Raw genomic sequence first — 23079 nt, 5'->3', positions numbered from 1 at the left:
AGACTACCCCAGCTAAAATGAACATAAACATTACATACAAAATTGACAGAAATACAACATTTTATCACATAGATGATTTCTTGAGTTTGACAGATATATTCATCAGACAAATTTTTCATCTCATGGTTCTTCTCTAATGAGGACCTTTAACTTCACAAGTACTTCCAGTTCCTCTATGATTAGTTTCCCTCTTAGAGCTTCTACAAGTTTGAATTTGTCAGGTAATGGATACCACTCAATAAATCAATCCCAAACCTTGAGAATTTTCCAGCTTTGATATTAGAAATTGTCCATCCTTGGTAACTCTGCTCATCCCCTTTGCCTTGAGATCTTCAGATTTTTTTATATACATGTCTACCTCCTCAATATACTTTCTTTTCCTCTCCTCACTTTCAACCTTGTTCCTTGCTCTTCTTTCTTCCTTTTCTACCACCATTCATCCAAAACAGATCTCCATGCCTTAGTTGCAGTATCCTTGTCCTTCAGTAGGCTTATAACTCTTTTGATCTCCGTGGGTGAAAATGTGTCCATTAGGTTTTTGCCAAGAAATGTGAAGGTTCCATCCTGATAATAGATTCTTACTTCCCTTAGTGATACAACCCAAACTCTAACCATTTCTTCAGCTAATTTTTGAAAGTAGACTTCATCTGAGATGCACCAGTTCAGAGGTAGAAAATTACTTTAATTGAAATAGTTCCAAATGGCCCTCTCAGTTACTTGCAATTTCTTTGATTTTATCCCAACAAATTTATAATGAATTTTGCTTGATGGCTTCATAGAAGGTAGGTTTGAGATTTTCTTTAGAGATGTTTGGCTTGAGGTTATTGGAATTTTTTGTAAGGTATTGGCAGTTTGTTTGTACAAGAATTTGGGCTTTGAGGTTTGGGGTGGTTTAGTATTTGAGTTTGTTGACTTAGAAGGTAAATCTTGGTTGATTTGGATTTGTAGGGATTTCTTTTGTGGTTCTGAGGCATCTTCCTTCTTCTTTCTTCTTCTCTCTTCTCCTCTCTCTCTTATCATCTTGCTTTTTCTCATTATGATTCTTCTCTTTGCTACCAGTTGCTGTAGAGGATTGACTTGGATTTGAGCCAGAAGGAGGTTGATTATCTTGCTTCTGCTCATCATCATCCTTGTCATCTTTTAAGTTGTATTGTGAGTTTGGCAACATGGTATCAGCATTCACAAGGTACCTTTCCAGGATTCTAACCATCTCTTCATCTTCAGTTTTCTTGAACCTTTTGCATTTCAGATCAGATTGAAGGTCATTATTAACCTCATGTTTCCTCTAACATAATTTTTAGGAACAGTGAAGAGTTTGCATTTCTTAGTTGAAGGACAGATGTAGGCAACACCCTTGCTTGGATAGAGATAGGCTTCAGGAAAAGCATCTATCTGAGCCTTCTTGAGTTCATGCAGCAATTGTGTATCCTCTGGAATAACTTTGTGTACCTTGTCAATTACTACATCCAGTTCATATGCTCTCATTTTTTAAAATATTTGAGAGAGACACCTGTAGACATCTGTCCAATCCACAATCATTCACATTAGCTACAATCCTCTTCTCCAGAAAGTTATCAATCTTGACAATCACCACTCTAACAAAATTGTTGTTGTTGTCCAAAGCTTTCTTGTATATGATGTAGTTGTTATGGAGAGACACCCTCAAGCTTGCTAGAAGGTCATTGAATTCTTGATCTTGACAGGGTCCTTCTACAGCTTTTAGAAGTCTTTTCTTTTCAACATCTTTAAAGATTTGAGCTTTTGAAGAGCTTTGACCAGTCTGAGTAGTTAATGTCAATTTTTCCAGTCTCCTTTGATTTACTAGCATCCTTGGATTGTTGAATCCTAGCTTCTATCTCCCCCTTAGTCTTGGGAACATGCCTGAGTAGGGGAGTTGGTATTTCTGGCCGCACAGTCTCAGGAAGTGCAGGCAATGGAATGTTAAGCTTTCCCATGATAGCTCCCAAAGCCACAGAATTTTACATTTGTAAATGCTGTGAAGTCCACCAAGGTTTGGATGTCTACATGTTGACTCTGTACCAGGGAGGTAAGAGTTTGTACTTGAGCTGTGAGTGAGTCATTGGAGGACTGCAAAGTTGAAAATTATTGTTGGAGAGCTTGAATATGTAGGTTTGTGGATGTAGAAGCAGATTGTTGAAAACTTGAGGGAAGAGAGGCACAAAAGGTGTCTTGGATAGCTTGCTTGATTCCTTCCATAAGTAAAGTAGAAGGCTCATACCTACTTTGATGAAGTTGGTTAAACTTGATCTTTGTATCATTGGAGTTAATAATATGTTGTTGAACAACCTCATGCAAAGTTATGAAGGATTGTCTGAGATTTTGACATCTTTCTTCTAGAGAAGTCAAATCAACTCTTGCCATTGGATCAACAAAATGTTGAAATTTGGAGGTGATTGTGACTTGGGAAGGTGTAATCTCATCCATCTTTTCTCTCACTAGCTTCCTAATCTTGTCTTTATGACCAGTTAATTTGTTTTCTATTGCTTTACCAAACAGGTGAAAAGCTTTAAGTTGAGCCTTGTGAACCTCATTAACTGCATCATAGACTTCCTCAGGAGTTAAAGATTTTGCATTGCTTCCCAGTATGGTCAAATAATCTTCCTTGAATTTAGCCAAAACAGCTTTCATTCAAGACTATAGTCTTTGTACAGCCAAGCATCACAGTTTCCATCCTGTTCAGCTTTATTAACAATTTTAGCTTGTTGTTCTTGGACTTTTGTCTGATATGTGAGCATTATGGCTTGATAATCCTGGTTAGACATATTTGAAGTTAGCAATTGTTGAGAGATTTGAACAAGTCCAGAGAACTGATCAACTAGAAGATCATCTACAGTTGTTGGTTGAGCTTCAACTTCCTGTAACCATTGTGAGATAAGGTGTTGTTGTTGTGGTTGAGAAGTAGAAGGTTGATCTGAAGGATTAGAACCACCTGTGACTGAGGTCACAGTTTGACTCACGGATTGCCCTATAGTTTTGATAGTTTTTATTCCTCACTTAATGTAGGAACCTCCATTTGATTTGGAGGGGAGTTAGCTAGGTTACTGTCATGTACTCTGGCCTCAAACCCTTGCTCATTTTGTAGTGAGCTTGTACTTGAATGTGCTAAACTTGCCTCCCCTATAGTAGGATCATTGACAATTGAACTCCTAGCTTCAATTGTTAGTGCAATTTCAGCTAGGGTTGTGAGGGGAGTTGTTCCTATGACAGGAACGTCCAATTGAATTGGAGAGAATTTAGATAGCTCCCCCTCAGGAGTACTACCCTCAAACCTTACAGCCTGTGAAGGCTGATTTGCACATAAAGGTGCATCTGTGACTACCATGGAGTCTTTAGTAAAAACTGATGAATCCCCCATGTTTGTGATGGTATCATCAAGGTCTACCCCAGCTAATAGCCTCTCCCCATCTAGATTTGGTGTCTAGGTGGGGAGCAGTTTCTTGAACCATGTCACTTAAAGTTGGCAATATTTGAGGATTAGATTCAAGTGTTTGACTATAAGATGAAGAAATTTTAGAAACCAAAGTTTGAATCTCAGATATGAGTGTTGGCAGCTCCCCCTGAATAGAATAGGGAGCTTCAAGTGATGTGCTCTCCTTGTGTGTGTCATCCTTATTCCTTCTTTCATACACTTGAATGTGTTCAAGTGATGGTGCAGACTCTTTACAATTGTGCACTAGGGAGAATGCTCTTTTCAATAGAGACACCCTATTGGGAGAGTGCCCCTAGAGTTTGTTCTTGTCCCTATTTACAACTACATCCTTTTGGGAGGATGCAGAGGTGGCTTCAGTGGTCAACTCTAAGTTTTTATCCTTCTTTGGTTTCTTTTTACCAAGGCTGACTCAGTTTCTGTTTGTTCCTCACCACTCTCATTAATGATTGTCAGGTTTGCTTGCTTTCTCTTCTTTTTACTCACTTCAGCCTTTTGAGATGATGAAGTGGTTGGCTTCCTAGCTTCTAGTGGTATAGAAGAAGTGGTCTCAGCTTGGGAAGGTGTAACGCCCCAAATTCGGGGTCGGGGATCCGGGTTGTCACGAGTTCCATTTCCCTTAATAACACTTAATCTTAATAACAACCAACTACTACGGACTGTGACCCCACAATACACACACACACCACAAGTTCTAGTCTCAGAGATGAATACAAAAAAAAACACAAGTCATTTTATTCCACAATTATAAGCCATTACACCTCAAAAGGGTTTCTGGATAAATTTACATTTCTTTACCATTATTACAATTCATATAGATACATAAGTCTGGTACATCAACAGTTGAAAGCCTAGCCTATTGGTAATTCCTACCTCAGCTACTGCGGCATCAACGCCTCCAGAAAACTGTGGAACGTTTCCTAACCGCTTGCGAATTGGGAGCTTGGTCCTGTTCATCTTTTGTATCTGTTGTTGTGTGATGAAGAACAAAGCAAGGGTGAGCAACAAGCCCACCGAAATAATATGTATAATAATTAACAATATATGAGCATTCGCATAGTACTCATGAAAGTCTTGGTCAAGAAGAAATGAACCAAGTTGATATCTTAACGCGACCAAGTCGCAAAATATTCAGTATATATATACATATATACTTTTCACCATCTTTGAAATCCTCTGACATGTATAATATACACAGAGTTCCAGTTTATAACTGTATAAAAATATCGTTGCAAGGTGATCTCATATATCTAACCTTGTCTCAACGTTTTTATGAAAATCTTTGTCATGCATAAGATAATCATTAACCAGATATAAGTTGAAAATATAAAGTTACAAGATACTCCAATATACTTATATCTTTTCTGAATACTACTTGAACTACCACCGTTCAAGGTATAATCAGTTTCAAAAGTTCATCACATAGATGAGACTACAAGAAAAGACTTGGATAGATTCAATCTTATAAATAATGAAGTTACGAGATACTTCATTAAGTCCCGATATATATATACACCTATATATATATATTTCATACACTCCTTGAAAACCTCTGTTATAAAAATTATAAACAGAGTTGCAATATCCAATGAATTTGGAAAAACAGAATTTTGGCATAAACCTGATATCTTGCTGATCAAGCAAAGACACCAATTAAGTCACCTTTTCTACTAGTAGATGGATGAATCCCCCACTGGTCATCACCCTGGCCACATTAGGGCCTTATGCTGGACTGCCACTTTCGCATTGATGGACTCCCACTGAGCCACTTAAACTTTCATGGACGCCCACTGAGCCCATATTGCTTATGCCGACTCAAATAGATGGACTTACTTCCCGAACGTTGGGCAAGTAATCAAAATGTTTTCTCAAAACAGCAACCTTGTTGCGAATATAAAATACACCACAGAGCCGGATCCCTCAGGTTTTGAGCGAGTATTTAAATCCCCTTCGAAAGGAAGATCTTAAATTTGAAAATGAGTTTTGGGATCCGCTCTAACTTTTAAAAATCATTTTGAAGACTCGAAAACATTTTAAAGAATGTTTAGAGTAATTCTGATTTAATGAAATAAATCAGTCCCGATATATGAGAAAATATCTGAATATTATTAATTAAATAATATTCCCATAAGGATAATCTTTATAAAAATAATTGAAGTAGAAGTTTTAAAACTCATACTTGAAATGAATAATAAATAACCAAAGATATACTTATACGAAAGTACGATCTTTATTTGAATAATCGAAAGTAAGTTTGATTATCGAAACATTATTCTTTAATAAAATAAAGAATATTATTTAATAAAAGAAGCGGAGTCATAAGCCCTCGAATGAATATTCAAAATAATATTCATTAAATAAAATAAACGGAGTCTTAAGTCCTCGAATGAATATTCACAATAATATTCATTAAATAAAATAAACGGAGTCATAAGTCCTCGAATGAATATTCAAAATAATATTCATTAATTAAAATAAAGTTATCGAATAAACCTTATTCGATTAAAAGTTTTGAAAACTATATCTATATATTATAAATATATATATATATAATATACTCGGGAACATCGACTCCCGGTTTAGAAAATGTTCACCTTTGGGTCCCCTATACTAAGGGTATACGCAACTACTGCTTATCTCCAGCATAGGTATTATGCAACTTATAAGCATTGAATCAACAATTAGATATCAAGATTACGAAACAAGCATGCATATAAATATCATATCACATGCTCCAATATATCGCAAGATTTGCTAATAACAATCATGCACTTATCACAAGATAATGCATATACATATATACATCACAACAACAGTATAACGGGTAGAAAACTTGCCTGAGTGTTCCCGGATAGACTTAAGCTTAGAGTGGGTCCGATAACCTATGAACAACAACATAAGTCAGAATTAAATTCCGGTCGCTTAAGAAACTAGACTTTAACCAATTGAACCTTAATGTTCGCTTATGGTCACTTCTACGCTTAACGAATCACATAAGTCGTTCGAGTACCCTCGGCTCCACCATTTTTAATAAATTAACTGTTACAAATTTTAAGGCGACGCTTTCACAAATACCCTACCAACTGCCTAGTCCACTTTACATAATTGTTTCATACTCCAATTAGTCATTTAAGGGCCTTAACCAGGGCTTCAAAGTAAGGCGAGGGGTAATGGTTCGTTCGCGAAATGCCGTTACTTAAAACGGTCGTTTCTCCTAAACCGTACATCGGATTCAAGCAAACCACATATCAAAATGAAGCTCGTAACATGAACTATCTAAACATGGCAATGGTCAGACTCTTACAGTGAGTTCACGGGTCCTGAAGTTAAGAACAAAAACAGTCTAAGGTAAATCGGGCATTACGACGGCTATGTTTACGCGATTTCCCAAAATTTTACCAAATCAATTCAATATCAAACCACCACCAATCAACACCATTCCACCATCATTCAACCACAATACAAGATCATTTAACTATAACTCCAGATCTCAACTTATTCATCTAAACCAAGTCAAAATGTGACCAAGAACATCAAATCCAACAAGTATCACTCCTAACTCCAAAATCAACAAAACCACTTACTAAACAAAGCTCTAAACATGAGTACACACCCATTACACCAACCCATCATCTAAACATTATGAAATCCAAACCAACAAAACTTAAGACTAAGGGTTTGAGAAGTTATACCTTCCTTGGAGAGTGGGGAATCACTTAGGAAGCCTTAAATAACCACTAACTATCTCTACTAAGCTTCGATCTTGAAGAAAACATAAGAAAACACAAAGTTAGTTTCTTGAAAACACTATTCACCAAGAACTTTGATGAATTGATTAGCTATGTTAAACATGGAATCTTGAGCTTAAACTTATGGCTCATCTAAGTTATGAATTATGGAAGCTAAAGAAACAAACCTCTTGAATTATGATTAAGTGGAGCTTGGGTTTTGGAATTTTCTTCCTTGATTTTCTTCAAAAAGCCGAGGCAAAAATATGGGGGAAGAAGAAAATGTGTTTTTTTTGGTTGCTTTTGATTTTTGTTGTTAATTAACCTTTTACCATGGTAAAATTTGTGTGGCTTATAATCAACCAACAATTCCTTCCCATTGTGTCATGCTTATGTCATCCTCTTATGTCATCTTCCCGCACCTGTCTTCTTCTTGTTGGTGTGATGACATCATCATCACTAAACTCTTTGATTAACTCCTAATTACTTGGCTAATGATCGCTGATCTGTTATACGGTTCGCTTAACTTTCGTTTTCGTTTATCGTTTGAGGGATCATACCCGGGATCTTATTACTTGGGTTCCCTTAACCTTTCTCAATACATTATATTCCCTTTATGATCCTCTCTTATAATCCTTGAATTTAAATCCTTTTTATCCTGTTACCTTATACTCAGTTCTTTCGGTATCTGGTGGATTTTCGGGAAAAATCAAAGTGTTCGAATTTGGATTCTGACGATCTTTACAAACACTTATATACCATATAGAGTACTAATAAGATCTTAGAATAACAATAAAGAACCCCTACAAAGTGTGGCATGAAAAGTTTTCTTATTCAGCATAATCGGCAAAATCACTATTCATAAGGGTTACAAAAAGTCCAAAATTTTGGGGTTATTACAGTCTCCCCTCCTTAAAAGGATTCCGTCCCAGAATCAGATAAAAATGAATAGGGATACTTTCTTAGCATTGCACTTTCTAACTCTCAAGTCAATTTTCCCACATAGTGGTTCTACCATCAAACTCTGACTAGTTTGATAACCCTTCTCCTAAGCACTTGTTCCTTTTCAATCTATAACCTTTCCCGGTTGCTCCATATAGGTTACGTTTGGTTGCATGCCTATGCGCTCCTATGCCCCTATTTGTCTGGCATCCGGATTACACTTCCTTAACATTGATGCATGGAACACGTTATGAACTTGGTACATGTTCGGGGTAAGGCTAGCTCATATGTTAACTTCCCAATACGACTTAAAATATCCAAGGGTCCCACAATTCATGGGCTTAGCTTTCCTTTCTTTTCGAACCACATCCATCTTTTCCAAGGGAATACCTATAACAGCACTAGGTCCCCTACTTCCTACTCTTTTTCCTTTCGTGTCAAATCAATATACTTCTTATGTCCATCTTGGGCTACTACCAGCCATCCTCTGATTAGATCTATTATATCCTTGGTCCTTTGGACTACTGCGGGTCCGAGCATCTTGCGCTCTACAACTTCATCCTAACATAAGGGAGATCGACATTGTCTTCCCTCAAGGATCTCATAAGGCGATACCTCAATACTGACATACGATCGATTATCGTAAGAAAACTCAATCCGCGTTAAGTGATCATTCCAAATTTCTTTCAAGTCTCTTGTATAGACTCTCATTATCTCATCTAGATCTACAGCTTTTGCTTCTCAATACCCACTCTTTTCCAGTTCGTAATTGTTACTATCTTCCGTACCAAATTTTATACTGATTACACTTTTGCTCGTTAGTGTTCTATAACCTTTTAATAATCGCGTCAACCTTAGTATCATGAACGCGTTAGAATCGGAATACCATCATACTTGGTACCACTTCATCTCTAGCTGCCTCCATCTTCGAAAGCTTGGTCTTTCATATAGAAGTAAAAGAATTTATTGAGAGATCACTATGATCTTGAACACTTGTTATATTGCATAGTTAGTACAGAAGGTGGCTAGCCTTTAGTACTTGACAAACAATTAAATAATAGATGGTATCCTACAAGGCTTCTATCACACAGATAGATAGTCATTCGGCAATACCTCCCCTTCTGGAAGGGTTGTTCTTCTCAGCTTACACGAAATGAAAAGGGGAGAAAAGAACGAATTGAAGAGAATTGTATATATAAAAAAAATACTACCACAAAATATCTGGCTTGGAGTCTACCCCTAAACTATAGAGGTTTATCACAGGAGAATAAAACATATATATGTATATATCTCAACATCAAGTATTATCGCATCGTATTTCACGTGTCTGAATATTTACTATTCCGTCCATCGTTCTATGGACCCATGCTCTTGCTCGAGCTTATAAACAATCACCTTTGAAATTCCCTCGACATCGAAAATCGAATCTGGGATTTCATTCTAGACATCATCGTTATTAGAATTCTATGCTTGCATCGCAACCTTCCTCGTATAGTAATACGACCCTCTATTGATAAGAAGGAATAAATATTCAATAGGTAGATAATCGACTTAAATAGCCTATCAATAATAACTTATACATCACCATGACCAGACTAGTGCTACTCAATCATACCGCTCATTATATTACAACTCTCACAGTTGTCATCGTATAAATATTCATAGAATCGTTGATACATTACTATAGTCCACCACAGACCTACGGTAGTCATTTGTTTTCCTCAGAATCTTAATATCTAATCATACGGAGTCCATATCTACTGTATAATAATCTTTTAATGAGTTAACATAATCACCATTCATGATTCAAGAACAACACTCCAGATCCTGACGTACATATGACATGAAGCAGATAAAATTGCAGAAGAGTTTCAATGAAAGCAACGATAGCAAGCTAATACCATTATTAACCATATTTCTTTATTAGGAGATATGAAGCTCAAAGGTTCATTTAGTCCTTTCATAACATGGTCCTGGTTTATTCTCAAGATAGGACCTTCTAAGATAGATAGCCCGCTCACGGCGCTTACATGAATTAAATTTTTACCAAACTACTATTACGGTTGAGTACCGCACAGTCATCAAAAGGAATGTCAATCTTTCACACCATAATACAACCTTCATGGATTTAACCATCATCACTCTATTCCTCTGGCACGAGCGCCTATAATTGTCCTATTACACTTAAAGTGTCGGCCACCTCTTTGGCCTTTCCTGATAGTAAATTTCCTTACAATCAATGTCATTTTGAACCACTTCCAAATAAATTTTCTACCTCATTTCCAATCACTACTTATGTGAAAATGCTCTTCTTAAGTTCTTGTTAGAAAAAAAAATCAACATTTTTCCATAAGTCATCGCCTTAGTATTTAAATGTGAACATTATCTATAACACCCTCCAAATCCGGGGTATAGATTTGGGGCATTATTAACAACAATTACCAACTATACCTGCACAAGCGGAATATAAATATAATAATTACCCCGAACTATCACTACTCAGGATCTTTTAAGGTTTGAGTTTGAAAAACAAGAATCATGCACTACACTTTATTACAAACCCAACTAAATAAAACCTGTCTCAAGAACTCTCTTTATTACAAAACTTTATTCTATCTACAGTTTCCCTACACAATCTTTTATTCAAACTACACAAAACTTTTATTCAACCCAACATTACTACTTATCCTGCTACACCTGATCTGGCACTTCAAAACTCTCTTCGGGAATAGGAAGGAACACTCTTGGTATAAGAGGGTCCCGCTGCTTGACTCGCTTCTTGACTACGCGGGTCCTGATGGGTTTCATTCTCTACCTTAACTGTAAAACAATAGGAGTGACAATAAAAGAAATGAGCCAAAATTGCTCAACAAGCCTGCAAAAGTATATATATATGGTATAGAGAAAGAGAAATAAGAGAAACAATAAGCTGTTGGTTGTAACAACCATCTGTATCTGTATATGATAATAATTTGCCAATGATGGCGAGTGCCAAATGAACAAGACTGGAAACAAGAACCAACATATGCACTATAATCTGCTGATCAGTCAGAATATAGTGCGAATCTATACCCAACTGCATAGACCCAACCAACATTAGGAGTACTCAGGCAACTATGGCCTATTAATTAATGACCTGGGTAAAACCCAGCTCGTAAAGTAACCATCCAGTCCAAGGCTTAGCATCCGGAATAATCGGAATGCTATTGATATATCCTAACACCAGGATATACCCGACTATATGTAACAAGGGTAAAGGAATTGAAATATGAACAAGAATTCCATAAATTGGGTAAATCAAGAATTTAAATGAAATGGAACAAGTGATATAAATGGGTAACAGTGTATATGAACAATAATTATCAAAGAGAATTGATACGATAGAAAGGAATTATAAATCACTATTCTGAATTTAGAATAGGGGAAAAACTTGCATAATATAATTCGAAATGAACATCACTTGAACGATAAGTGAAGTTAGGGGTACTTGCCTTTCGCGTACTTAACCTGATTTAACTTACTGCCTTCTGACCCTAGCTTGCTCTGCCTTGCTAACACTGAACAAATCATAGAAAGATAGGTGTTTAGATAATTTACTATATACGTGTATCTTGAATTGATATCACGCAACCTTATCAGTCTACCCATGCGTTTCTATCTGACTCGCATATATATATATACATATATTTACATAACACATTTATACACATAATCACATATAACACGTAACACGTAAAGCACACAATCAATTTCTAGATTTATAATTATTTTTAGAATCAATTCTAGGCTTATATCTGCATTACTAGTTGTATCTGTTTTTATTATAATTTTTCGGGATTTATTCGGCTCAATTATATCCCTACTAGGACCTTCGAACTATCAATTATCACCAATCACTCTTTTTCAGAAGAAATTATAACCTACAATTATTTTTATTGGATTCGTCTCATTTTTCTGAGTCTAGGGGTCTTCGTTTCACTCAAATCGGACTAACGGTTAAATTGTTATGAATTAAACACTGATAATTCAATTTATTATTCATTATAAATAATTATTACAACCTTTTAAATCCTAAAATAATTTTTACATAATTATTTAAGAAAAATCAAAGTCAAAAATAATTTTTTTATAATTTTTGGAGTTAAAACGAAGAAGTTACGATTTATTAAAAATTATGTGATTAATTATTGAAATAATTAATCACTTAATAAATAAATAACTAATAAATAATTAATAGATGATTATTTACTAATTTAAAATAATTAATCCCTAATTATTAGGATTAATCACAATTTATTATAATATTTATAACTTATCGATATTTATTCGATTAGATCGATTATTTACAAATAATCAATCAACTTAATTAACTGATACGCTATTTATCGAATAGCTACGAATTATTCGAATTATAGATCACTTAACGATTAATCACTCGTATCTTCACGAGCCACTCGCAACTCCCGCATAATTATCGATCTATTAGATTATTATTGCAACTCGTACGATTCGTTAATTAATTAATTACTGATAACTATTTATACGATACGAATAATCATTACAATATTATTCGAATAACTAACGCTCGGATAATAATTTAATTATCGAATCATTACTCGTAATAATAACTAATTATCGAATTATTAATCATATTATTTAATTATTTCTAATCTTTATTTATTAATTAATTACCTAATTATTAATTAATTACCTAATTATTAATTAATTAGATAACTAATAAATAATTAGATAAATAATTAAATAATTAATTAAATAAATAAATTCGAATTTATAATTAAATAAAATAATTCAGAAATTATAGATACTATTTTTCAGAATATACAATTAATTTTTAATTAATTATTAGAATTATTAAAACTGATTTTTAATTACTAAAATATAAATAAATTATTAATTTAATCAAAAACACAAAAACAGAAACAGGTTTTGGGTTACAAGGATCAAAACCGGGCTGAATAAAAACCCAACCGGGTCGGGTTCGGGTCGCTCAAGAACACCGGCGGCCAAACCCAGAATCCGGCGCCGGCGTCTTTTTCCGGTGAGCCTCGATCCCCCCCCAAACAGCATGGTTTCGATCGGGAATTGCAGGGTTTCTCTTCCCAGTGACTGCAGAAAGACGACCCTGCCCCCAGTTGCCTTCCACCGTCCCTGCTTCGCCTTCTCCGGCCAACGCCGCCTCCATCGCCGGCGAGCTCATCGGAAAAACGATTCTTGCTAAATCGTAAACTAAAATTCACAAAACCGGTGCCAATCGACTGGAAATTTAACAATCTACACGATTCTAACAACAAAATTCTCTAACAATCACTCGAACTCAAAACCCGAATTCAAAACGGGTCGAACACTCAAAAACACGATTCACTAATCCGGGAATAGAAAAATTAAATAAAAATATGTATAATCATCTACACAACCTGGGCAATCGATTCATATAACTTTCATCAACCAAAACACAACGATTTGCAAATACCCAAATTAGTTCAAGAACCCTAAAAATCGAATTGAAAATCGAAGCAACAAAACACGAAATTGATGACAGAAATCGAAAGTAGAGATCAACAGCTTTCGATTGAGTACTCACATGTCTGATTTGGAGGTCGGAATCACGATCAAATCGCTGCTTGAATCTCAAGAACACCAAACCCTAATTCTGGAAATTTGGGGAATAATTGCTGAATTTCTGATTTTAATTAATTAAATTAATAATAATTAGGGTATTTATAGTGTGAAAAATAATACCCCTAAATAAAATTAAGGGGCTAATTACACTCCTAATAAAAATATTTGGCCCTAATTTTCATAATTTTTGGGTATTAAAATTTAATTTTTAAATATCCAATAAATATAAAATAAATACTAAAAATTCCCAAAAATTGTGAAAAATACAAAAATACAAAGAAAAATGATATATGATAATTTCATGATCATATAAAAATAAAAATGTGATTTTTGTGGGGCTTTTGGTACCCGAAGGGGTCCGGAAAAGTCGTTTTTCGCGAAAAAGGTCAATTGGTAAAACGTCTAGGGGTTCAGAATAGCGATACGGTATAGGGCATTTTTAATAAAACAGAGCCAATGATTTTGTTTGAAATATGGGCTTTTAAAATACTGTTTGAGCTGTACGGGTTTTGATATAATATATATAATTGACGATAAAACGCTCAATAAATATCCAAAACACGTTTGGATCAAAACAACCAACACATAACACATAGCAGTTAGGGTTCAACGACTTAACACATTTAATCACATAATAATACACATAATTTATTATTATTATAACATAATACAAGCGTAATTCCTCGGTCGTTACATTCTTCCCCCCTTAACAAGATTCTGTCCTCAGAATCTAATTATGTAAATAACTGAGGATACTTTTCTAACATTTCACTCTCAAGCTCCCAGGTTGATTCTTCAACCACTGGGTTTCTCCATAAAACTCTCACTAATGACACAGACTTATTTCTTAATACTCTTTCTTGCCTATCTAGAATTCTTATTGGCTGTTCTACATATGACAAATCTGCCTGAAGTTCTACTGGTTCATATTCTATTACATGCCTTGTATCAGGATTATACCTCTTAAGCATAGATACATGAAATACGTTGTGAATGTGCTGCATATGGGGCGGTAGAGCTAACTCGTACGCAACCTTCCCAATTTTCTTCAAAATCTCAAATGGTCCAACGTATCGTGGCTTCAATTTCCCTTTATTGCCAAATCTGGTCAATCCTTTCCATGGCGATATTTTGAGCAATACGTGTTCTCCTTCCTGATAATCCATATCCTTCCTGGCTTGGTTTGCATATCTGCTTTGTCTGTTTTGTGCTGCCTCGATTCGTTTTCGAATAAGATCAATCTTTTCTTTTGTCTGCTGAATTAATTCTGGACCCAAAATCTTGCGTTCTCCAACTTCATCCCAGTACACGGGTGATCTGCATTTCCTCCCATATAATGCTTCATACGGTGGCATTCCAATACTGGCGTGATAGCTGTTATTATAAGAAAATTCCACTAGGGGTAAATGTTCATCCCAACTGCCTTTAAAATCGATCGCACAAACTCGTAACATGTCTTCAATGGTTTGAATTGTCCTTTCACTTTGGCCGTCAGTTTGCGGATGATAAGCTGTACTCATATTCAACTTCGTTCCTAGACATTCTTGAAATTGCCTCCAAAATCTTGAATTGAAACGAGGATCTCGATCCGATACAATTGATACTGGTACTCCATGACGCATCACAATTTCTTTGAGATACATGTGCACTAATTTGTCGAGTGAAAATCTTTCATTAATTGGTAGAAAATGTGCCGACTTCGTAAGTCTGTCGATGATAACCCATATCGCATCATGATTTGCCCTAGTCTTTGGTAGACCTACCACAAAATCCATCGCTAGATGTTCCCATTTCCATTCCGGAATGTCTAATGGTTGCAATAATCCACTCGGACGTTGGTGTTCTGCTTTAACTAGCTGGCATGTGTAGCATTTACTCACCCATTCTGCTATCTCCTTCTTCATATTCGGCCACCAAAAGTTTTCCTTCAAATCGCGATACATTTTCGTGCTTCCTGGATGAATGGAATACTTCGAATTGTGCGCATCTCGCATAACTTCTTCTTTTAATTCTGCTACATTAGGGATCCAGATTCTTGACGCAAAACGTAAAATTCCCTCATTATCTTTCTGAGTTGTAATCTCTTCTCCTGTTAAGTTGTCGTCTTGGCTCATCACTTCTTCTTGACAACGGCGAATCTTTTCTAGCAATTCTGGTTGGAAAGTCATAGCGTAGATAGTTTCTGCAGATTCATCGGGAATACGAATTTCGATTTCCAACTTGTCGAATTCCTTGGCCAATTCTTCGCACGAAGTTAACCGATTTAACCTTTCTTTTCTGCTTAGCGCATCCGCTACAACATTTGCTTTTCCTGGATGATAGCTAATTGTAACATCGTAATCTTTAATCAATTCCAGCCATCGACGTTGTCGCATGTTCAGTTCCTTTTGCGTGAAGATATACTTCAGACTTTTATGATCCGTGTAGATTTCACATTTTTCACCGTACAGATAATGTCTCCAAAGCTTCAATGCAAAAACAATTGCTGCTAGTTCCAGATCATGCGTAGGATATTTCTGTTCATGGGGTTTAAGTTGTCTCGACGCATAAGCAATGACGTTACCATGTTGCATCAATACACATCCTAAACCACGATATGAAGCGTCACTGTAGATAACAAAATTTCCTTGCTCGTCTGGCAATACTAATACTGGTGCCGTCACCAACCGATTCTTCAACTCTTGAAAACTTTCTTCACACTTACTATTCCATTCGAACTTTTCACTTTGTCGAGTTAAGTTGGTCAGCGGTGTAGCTATCTTCGCAAAATCTTTGACAAATCTTCGATAATATCCTGCCAAACCTAAGAAACTTCGAACCTCTGTCGGCGTCTTTGGTCTTTCCCAATTCAACACAGCTTCAATCTTTGTTGGATCAACTTGAATGCCTTCTCTGCTGATGATGTGCCCAAGAAACTGCACTTCTTTCAACCAAAATTCGCATTTGGAAAATTTTGCATAAAGCTGCTCCTTCCGTAATATTTCCAATGTCATTCTTAAATGCGCTGCATGCTCTTCTTCCGTCTTTGAATAGATCAAGATGTCATCAATAAATATAATGATAAACTTATCCAAACACTTCTTGAATATTCGATTCATCAAATCCATAAACGCTGCAGGTGCATTCGTCAATCCAAAAGCCATTACAAGAAATTCATAGTGTCCGTACCTTGTTCTAAACGCTGTCTTTGGAATATCTTCGGCCTTGATCTTTAACTGATGATAGCCTGATCGTAAGTCGATTTTCGAAAACCATGCTGCTCCTTTTAGTTGATCAAATAAATCATCAATGCGAGGTAAAGGATATTTATTCTTGATAGTTAACTTGTTCAGCTCACGATAGTCAATACACAGTCGCATACTACCGTCCTTCTTTTTCACGAACAATACTGGCGCACCCCATGGGGATACACTTGGCCTTACAATTCCTTTGTCAAGAAGTTCTTGCAACTGCTTTGCTAATTCCCTCATTTCAACAGGTGCCATTCTATATGGAGCTTTCGAAATTGGTTCAGTCCCTGGCGGTAAGTCAATAGTGAACTCGATTTCTCGATCTGGTGGAAGTCCTGGTAATTCGTCCGGAAAAACATCAAGAAATTCACAAACTACAGGAATATCTTCAATCTTCAAATCTCCCTTATCAACATCCCGTACATAAGCTAAATAAGCTTGACATCCTTGACGTAGCAATCTTCTCGTCTGCATTATTGATAGGAATCTCTGCTTTTGCTTCTCACCTTTAAATATTACCGTTTCCTTTTCTTCAGTTTGCAATTTCACTCTCTTATTCGCACAGTCAATTTGAGCATTATTACTAGACAGCCAATCCATTCCTAAAATAATATCAAACTCCCCTAACCTAAAAGGTATCAAATCAACTGAAAAATGACATCTTCCTATCTCAATATCACAGCTCGGACATACTCGATCTACTGCAACCTGATCATTATTTGCTAATTTTATGACTAACACTTCATCCAACCACTGAATTTCACAATCTATCTTAGAGATAAAAGCTTCAGAAATAAAAGATCTAGTAGCTCCTGAATCAATCAATACCAAAGCATTTACGGAATTTACAGGAAGTGTACCTGCAACCACATTCGGATTCTGTACCGCTTCCTTCATTGACATGTTGAAAGTCCTTGCTCTGGGCTGATTTTGCTGTGGTAGTGGAGGTGGAGGTAATGCTAAAACTCTTGGAATACTGGCAGCCATTGCAATTCCTCTGCAGTCTTTGGCGATATGCCCTTTTCTCCCACATTGAAAACAAGTAACTTCTGCTTTTCCCATTGGACATTCTCCAGAATAGTGTCCCCTTTGCTTGCACTTGAAACACGTAACATTCAGCTTGTTGCAAACTCCTGTATGCTTTCTACCACACGTTCTGCAATCAGGTATAGGCGGTCGGATAAGCCTTTGCTGAGTTGGGGCAGGTAGTCGATTACCCATCCTCTGGTTGTTTTGCTCTGGCCTTCTGAAATGTACTTTTCCCCGAGCTTGAAATCCTGGCCTTTTGTTGAAACGATTCTGAAAATTCCCTGGTCCTTTCTCTTTCTGAGCTGCTTCGCTTTCTCCTTCAATAATCATAGCCTTCTGAACCACAGCCGTATAAGTTGTCAATTCAAACACAGCTACCCTGCTACGAATCCATGATTTTAATCCTTGCTGAAATCTCTTGGCCCGCTTCTCGTCCGTGTCCACCTGCTCTGGAACAAACCTTGCCAATTCAGTAAACTTGGTTTCATAATCCGCAACCGATAAGTTGTCTTGTTTCAGCTCCAAGAACTTGATCTCCATCTGGTTCTTCATAAAACGAGGAAAATATTTCTCCAAGAAAAGATCAGTGAATCTGTTCCAGTTCACCACACCTTCTTCCAAAGCTTTCTTTGATTCCCACCAGTAATTAGCTTCGCCTTTTAGAAAATAGCTAGCAAAATCTGTCTTCTGTTCTTCCTCGACCTTTGCCAACGAAAAAGCCTTTTCCATCTCTTTCAGCCAAGCTCTCGCTTTCGTAGGATCTGTGGAACCCATAAATTCCGGTGGCTTCACCGACTGAAATTGCTTGAAGGTAGTCGTAGGTGCTGCTGGTGGTATTTGATGTCCTGGATGAGCGGCTTGCTGTAACATCTGTTGCTGGAACTGCTGTTGCTGTTGCTGCATTTGTTGTTGCATCATCAACATCTGCTGTTGCATGAGATTAAACATCTGATCCATCTGTCTATTATTGTTTTGGCCCTCGGTGTTTCCATTCGATGAGTCGGGCTGCGCTTTTCTCTTAGGTGCCATTTTTCTGATAAATAAATAATGGACCTTATTTAATAACAGTATATTAAACATATATTAAAACAGTTGATTCAAGAAAATAACTTATTAAATAACTGAATAAATAAAACAGTATGATATGTTAAAAATTTTTTTTTTTTTTCAACAAGATCGTAAATAAAACAACATTTGTAAATATGCAATGGTACTGAAATAAATGTAAATGCTTAAATGACTGGAAATAAAATAAAGAAAACGTGCAAAAGATTATCTCATATATATATATATAGGTAGAACACCAGCTACAGGTGTCAGTGCTTGATACAAAATCCTATGATATAACAGTCGTACTGCTACTACTATCAGTCAGAGTCAGTAGCTACACTCATACAAACTGGTCATACAATACTATGCTGCCTCTATCTACAAAATATACATAATACAACACTCATCGCCCTGCTGGTCTCAAAATCCTGGTGGTACGTGGCTCAACTCCTCCTGCACTGCCTCTAGCACTGCCTCGGTAAGTCCCAATGCTCTGCGATATGCTGTCTCCGTACTAAGATCCTGCTGTCTCAAATCAGTAAGCTGCTGCGAGCTAACCTGGTGAATATGATGTAGTCTCTCTCTCAGTATATAATCCGGTCGTAATGCTCTGACAGGACCATCCGTCTGTGTCTCATACAATCCAAGGATCTCTCTACACTGGTTCTGCCATCTAATCCTCTCCTCCCTCTCTGCCTGAAAGCGCTGGTAAGTCACGGTATGATGCTCCTGAAGATCAGTGCTGGAACCTCGAGAAGGTAATGGTCCATCTACCACGACCTCATCCATAAACTCCGGCTGAGGAAACTGATACACTCCTGGAACAGGTGCATAAATGGCTAATGGGGCAGGAAATAAGACAGGCTGCTCCATAGGCGCATACACAGGCGGCACTGCCTCTGGCTCCATCGGTGGCATCTCTGGAATCTCAACTGGTGGCATAGGAATCTGAGGCTCTAAATCCTCCCACTGCGGAAGATCAACCATATCAGGAATATCAAACATCGGAAAATCTAATGGTGGAATATCTGGTATCTCTGGCTCAACATATGGAAACTAATCTGCAAAACCTGGTACCTCCGGGGGAAGTGGTATCTCTGGTGCTGGCTCAGGTGGCAATGGAGGTAAAACCTGCTCTGACACTGGGGCTACTACCGGTGCATCCACTGGATCTGTCTCGGTCCTCTCCGTAGATGATGATAAAGAAGCCATCTAATATACATAAAAATAATAACACAAAAACAATCAAATCACAATCCTATAACTCATACTTCTAATCACATAGACAAACAGTCCTAACACTCCCACTCTCATCCTATCTTATTTTCCTATCTTATCTCAATCCTAACATTCTTGTTTTCCAAGGTCAAAACTAAGCTCGGATACCAACTATAACACCCTCCAAATCCGGGGTATAGATTTGGGGCATTATTAACAACAATTACCAACTATACCTGCACAAGCGGAATATAAATATAATAATTACCCCGAACTATCACTACTCAGGATCTTTTAAGGTTTGAGTTTGAAAAACAAGAATCATGCACTACACTTTATTACAAACCCAACTAAATAAAACCTGTCTCAAGAACTCTCTTTATTACAAAACTTTATTCTATCTACAGTTTCCCTACACAATCTTTTATTCAAACTACACAAAACTTTTATTCAACCCAACATTACTACTTATCCTGCTACACCTGATCTGGCACTTCAAAACTCTCTTCGGGAATAGGAAGGAACACTCTTGGTATAAGAGGGTCCCGCTGCTTGACTCGCTTCTTGACTACGCGGGTCCTGATGGGTTTCATTCTCTACCTTAACTGTAAAACAATAGGAGTGACAATAAAAGAAATGAGCCAAAATTGCTCAACAAGCCTGCAAAAGTATATATATATGGTATAGAGAAAGAGAAATAAGAGAAACAATAAGCTGTTGGTTGTAACAACCATCTGTATCTGTATATGATAATAATTTGCCAATGATGGCGAGTGCCAAATGAACAAGACTGGAAACAAGAACCAACATATGCACTATAATCTGCTGATCAGTCAGAATATAGTGCGAATCTATACCCAACTGCATAGACCCAACCATCATTAGGAGTACTCAGGCAACTATGGCCTATTAATTAATGACCTGGGTAAAACCCAGCTCGTAAAGTAACCATCCAGTCCAAGGCTTAGCATCCGGAATAATCGGAATGCTATTGATATATCCTAACACCAGGATATACCCGACTATATGTAACAAGGGTAAAGGAATTGAAATATGAACAAGAATTCCATAAATTGGGTAAATCAAGAATTTAAATGAAATGGAACAAGTGATATAAATGGGTAACAGTGTATATGAACAATAATTATCAAAGAGAATTGATACGATAGAAAGGAATTATAAATCACTATTCTGAATTTAGAATAGGGGAAAAACTTGCATAATATAATTCGAAATGAACATCACTTGAACGATAAGTGAAGTTAGGGGTACTTGCCTTTCGCGTACTTAACCTGATTTAACTTACTGCCTTCTGACCCTAGCTTGCTCTGCCTTGCTAACACTGAACAAATCATAGAAAGATAGGTGTTTAGATAATTTACTATATACGTGTATCTTGAATTGATATCACGCAACCTTATCAGTCTACCCATGCGTTTCTATCTGACTCGCATATATATATATACATATATTTACATAACACATTTATACACATAATCACATATAACACGTAACACGTAAAGCACACAATCAATTTCTAGATTTATAATTATTTTTAGAATCAATTCTAGGCTTATATCTGCATTACTAGTTGTATCTGTTTTTATTATAATTTTTCGGGATTTATTCGGCTCAATTATATCCCTACTAGGACCTTCGAACTATCAATTATCACCAATCACTCTTTTTCAGAAGAAATTATAACCTACAATTATTTTTATTGGATTCGTCTCATTTTTCTGAGTCTAGGGGTCTTCGTTTCACTCAAATCGGACTAACGGTTAAATTGTTATGAATTAAACACTGATAATTCAATTTATTATTCATTATAAATAATTATTACAACCTTTTAAATCCTAAAATAATTTTTACATAATTATTTAAGAAAAATCAAAGTCAAAAATAATTTTTTTATAATTTTTGGAGTTAAAACGAAGAAGTTACGATTTATTAAAAATTATGTGATTAATTATTGAAATAATTAATCACTTAATAAATAAATAACTAATAAATAATTAATAGATGATTATTTACTAATTTAAAATAATTAATCCCTAATTATTAGGATTAATCACAATTTATTATAATATTTATAACTTATCGATATTTATTCGATTAGATCGATTATTTACAAATAATCAATCAACTTAATTAACTGATACGCTATTTATCGAATAGCTACGAATTATTCGAATTATAGATCACTTAACGATTAATCACTCGTATCTTCACGAGCCACTCGCAACTCCCGCATAATTATCGATCTATTAGATTATTATTGCAACTCGTACGATTCGTTAATTAATTAATTACTGATAACTATTTATACGATACGAATAATCATTACAATATTATTCGAATAACTAACGCTCGGATAATAATTTAATTATCGAATCATTACTCGTAATAATAACTAATTATCGAATTATTAATCATATTATTTAATTATTTCTAATCTTTATTTATTAATTAATTACCTAATTATTAATTAATTACCTAATTATTAATTAATTAGATAACTAATAAATAATTAGATAAATAATTAAATAATTAATTAAATAAATAAATTCGAATTTATAATTAAATAAAATAATTCAGAAATTATAGATACTATTTTTCAGAATATACAATTAATTTTTAATTAATTATTAGAATTATTAAAACTGATTTTTAATTACTAAAATATAAATAAATTATTAATTTAATCAAAAACACAAAAACAGAAACAGGTTTTGGGTTACAAGGATCAAAACCGGGCTGAATAAAAACCCAACCGGGTCGGGTTCGGGTCGCT

The sequence above is a fragment of the Apium graveolens genome, chromosome 9 (assembly GCF_009905375.1).
Source record: "Apium graveolens cultivar Ventura chromosome 9, ASM990537v1, whole genome shotgun sequence".
Classification (NCBI taxonomy): Eukaryota; Viridiplantae; Streptophyta; class Magnoliopsida; order Apiales; family Apiaceae; genus Apium; species Apium graveolens.
Note: the sequence above shows the minus strand (reverse complement) of the source record.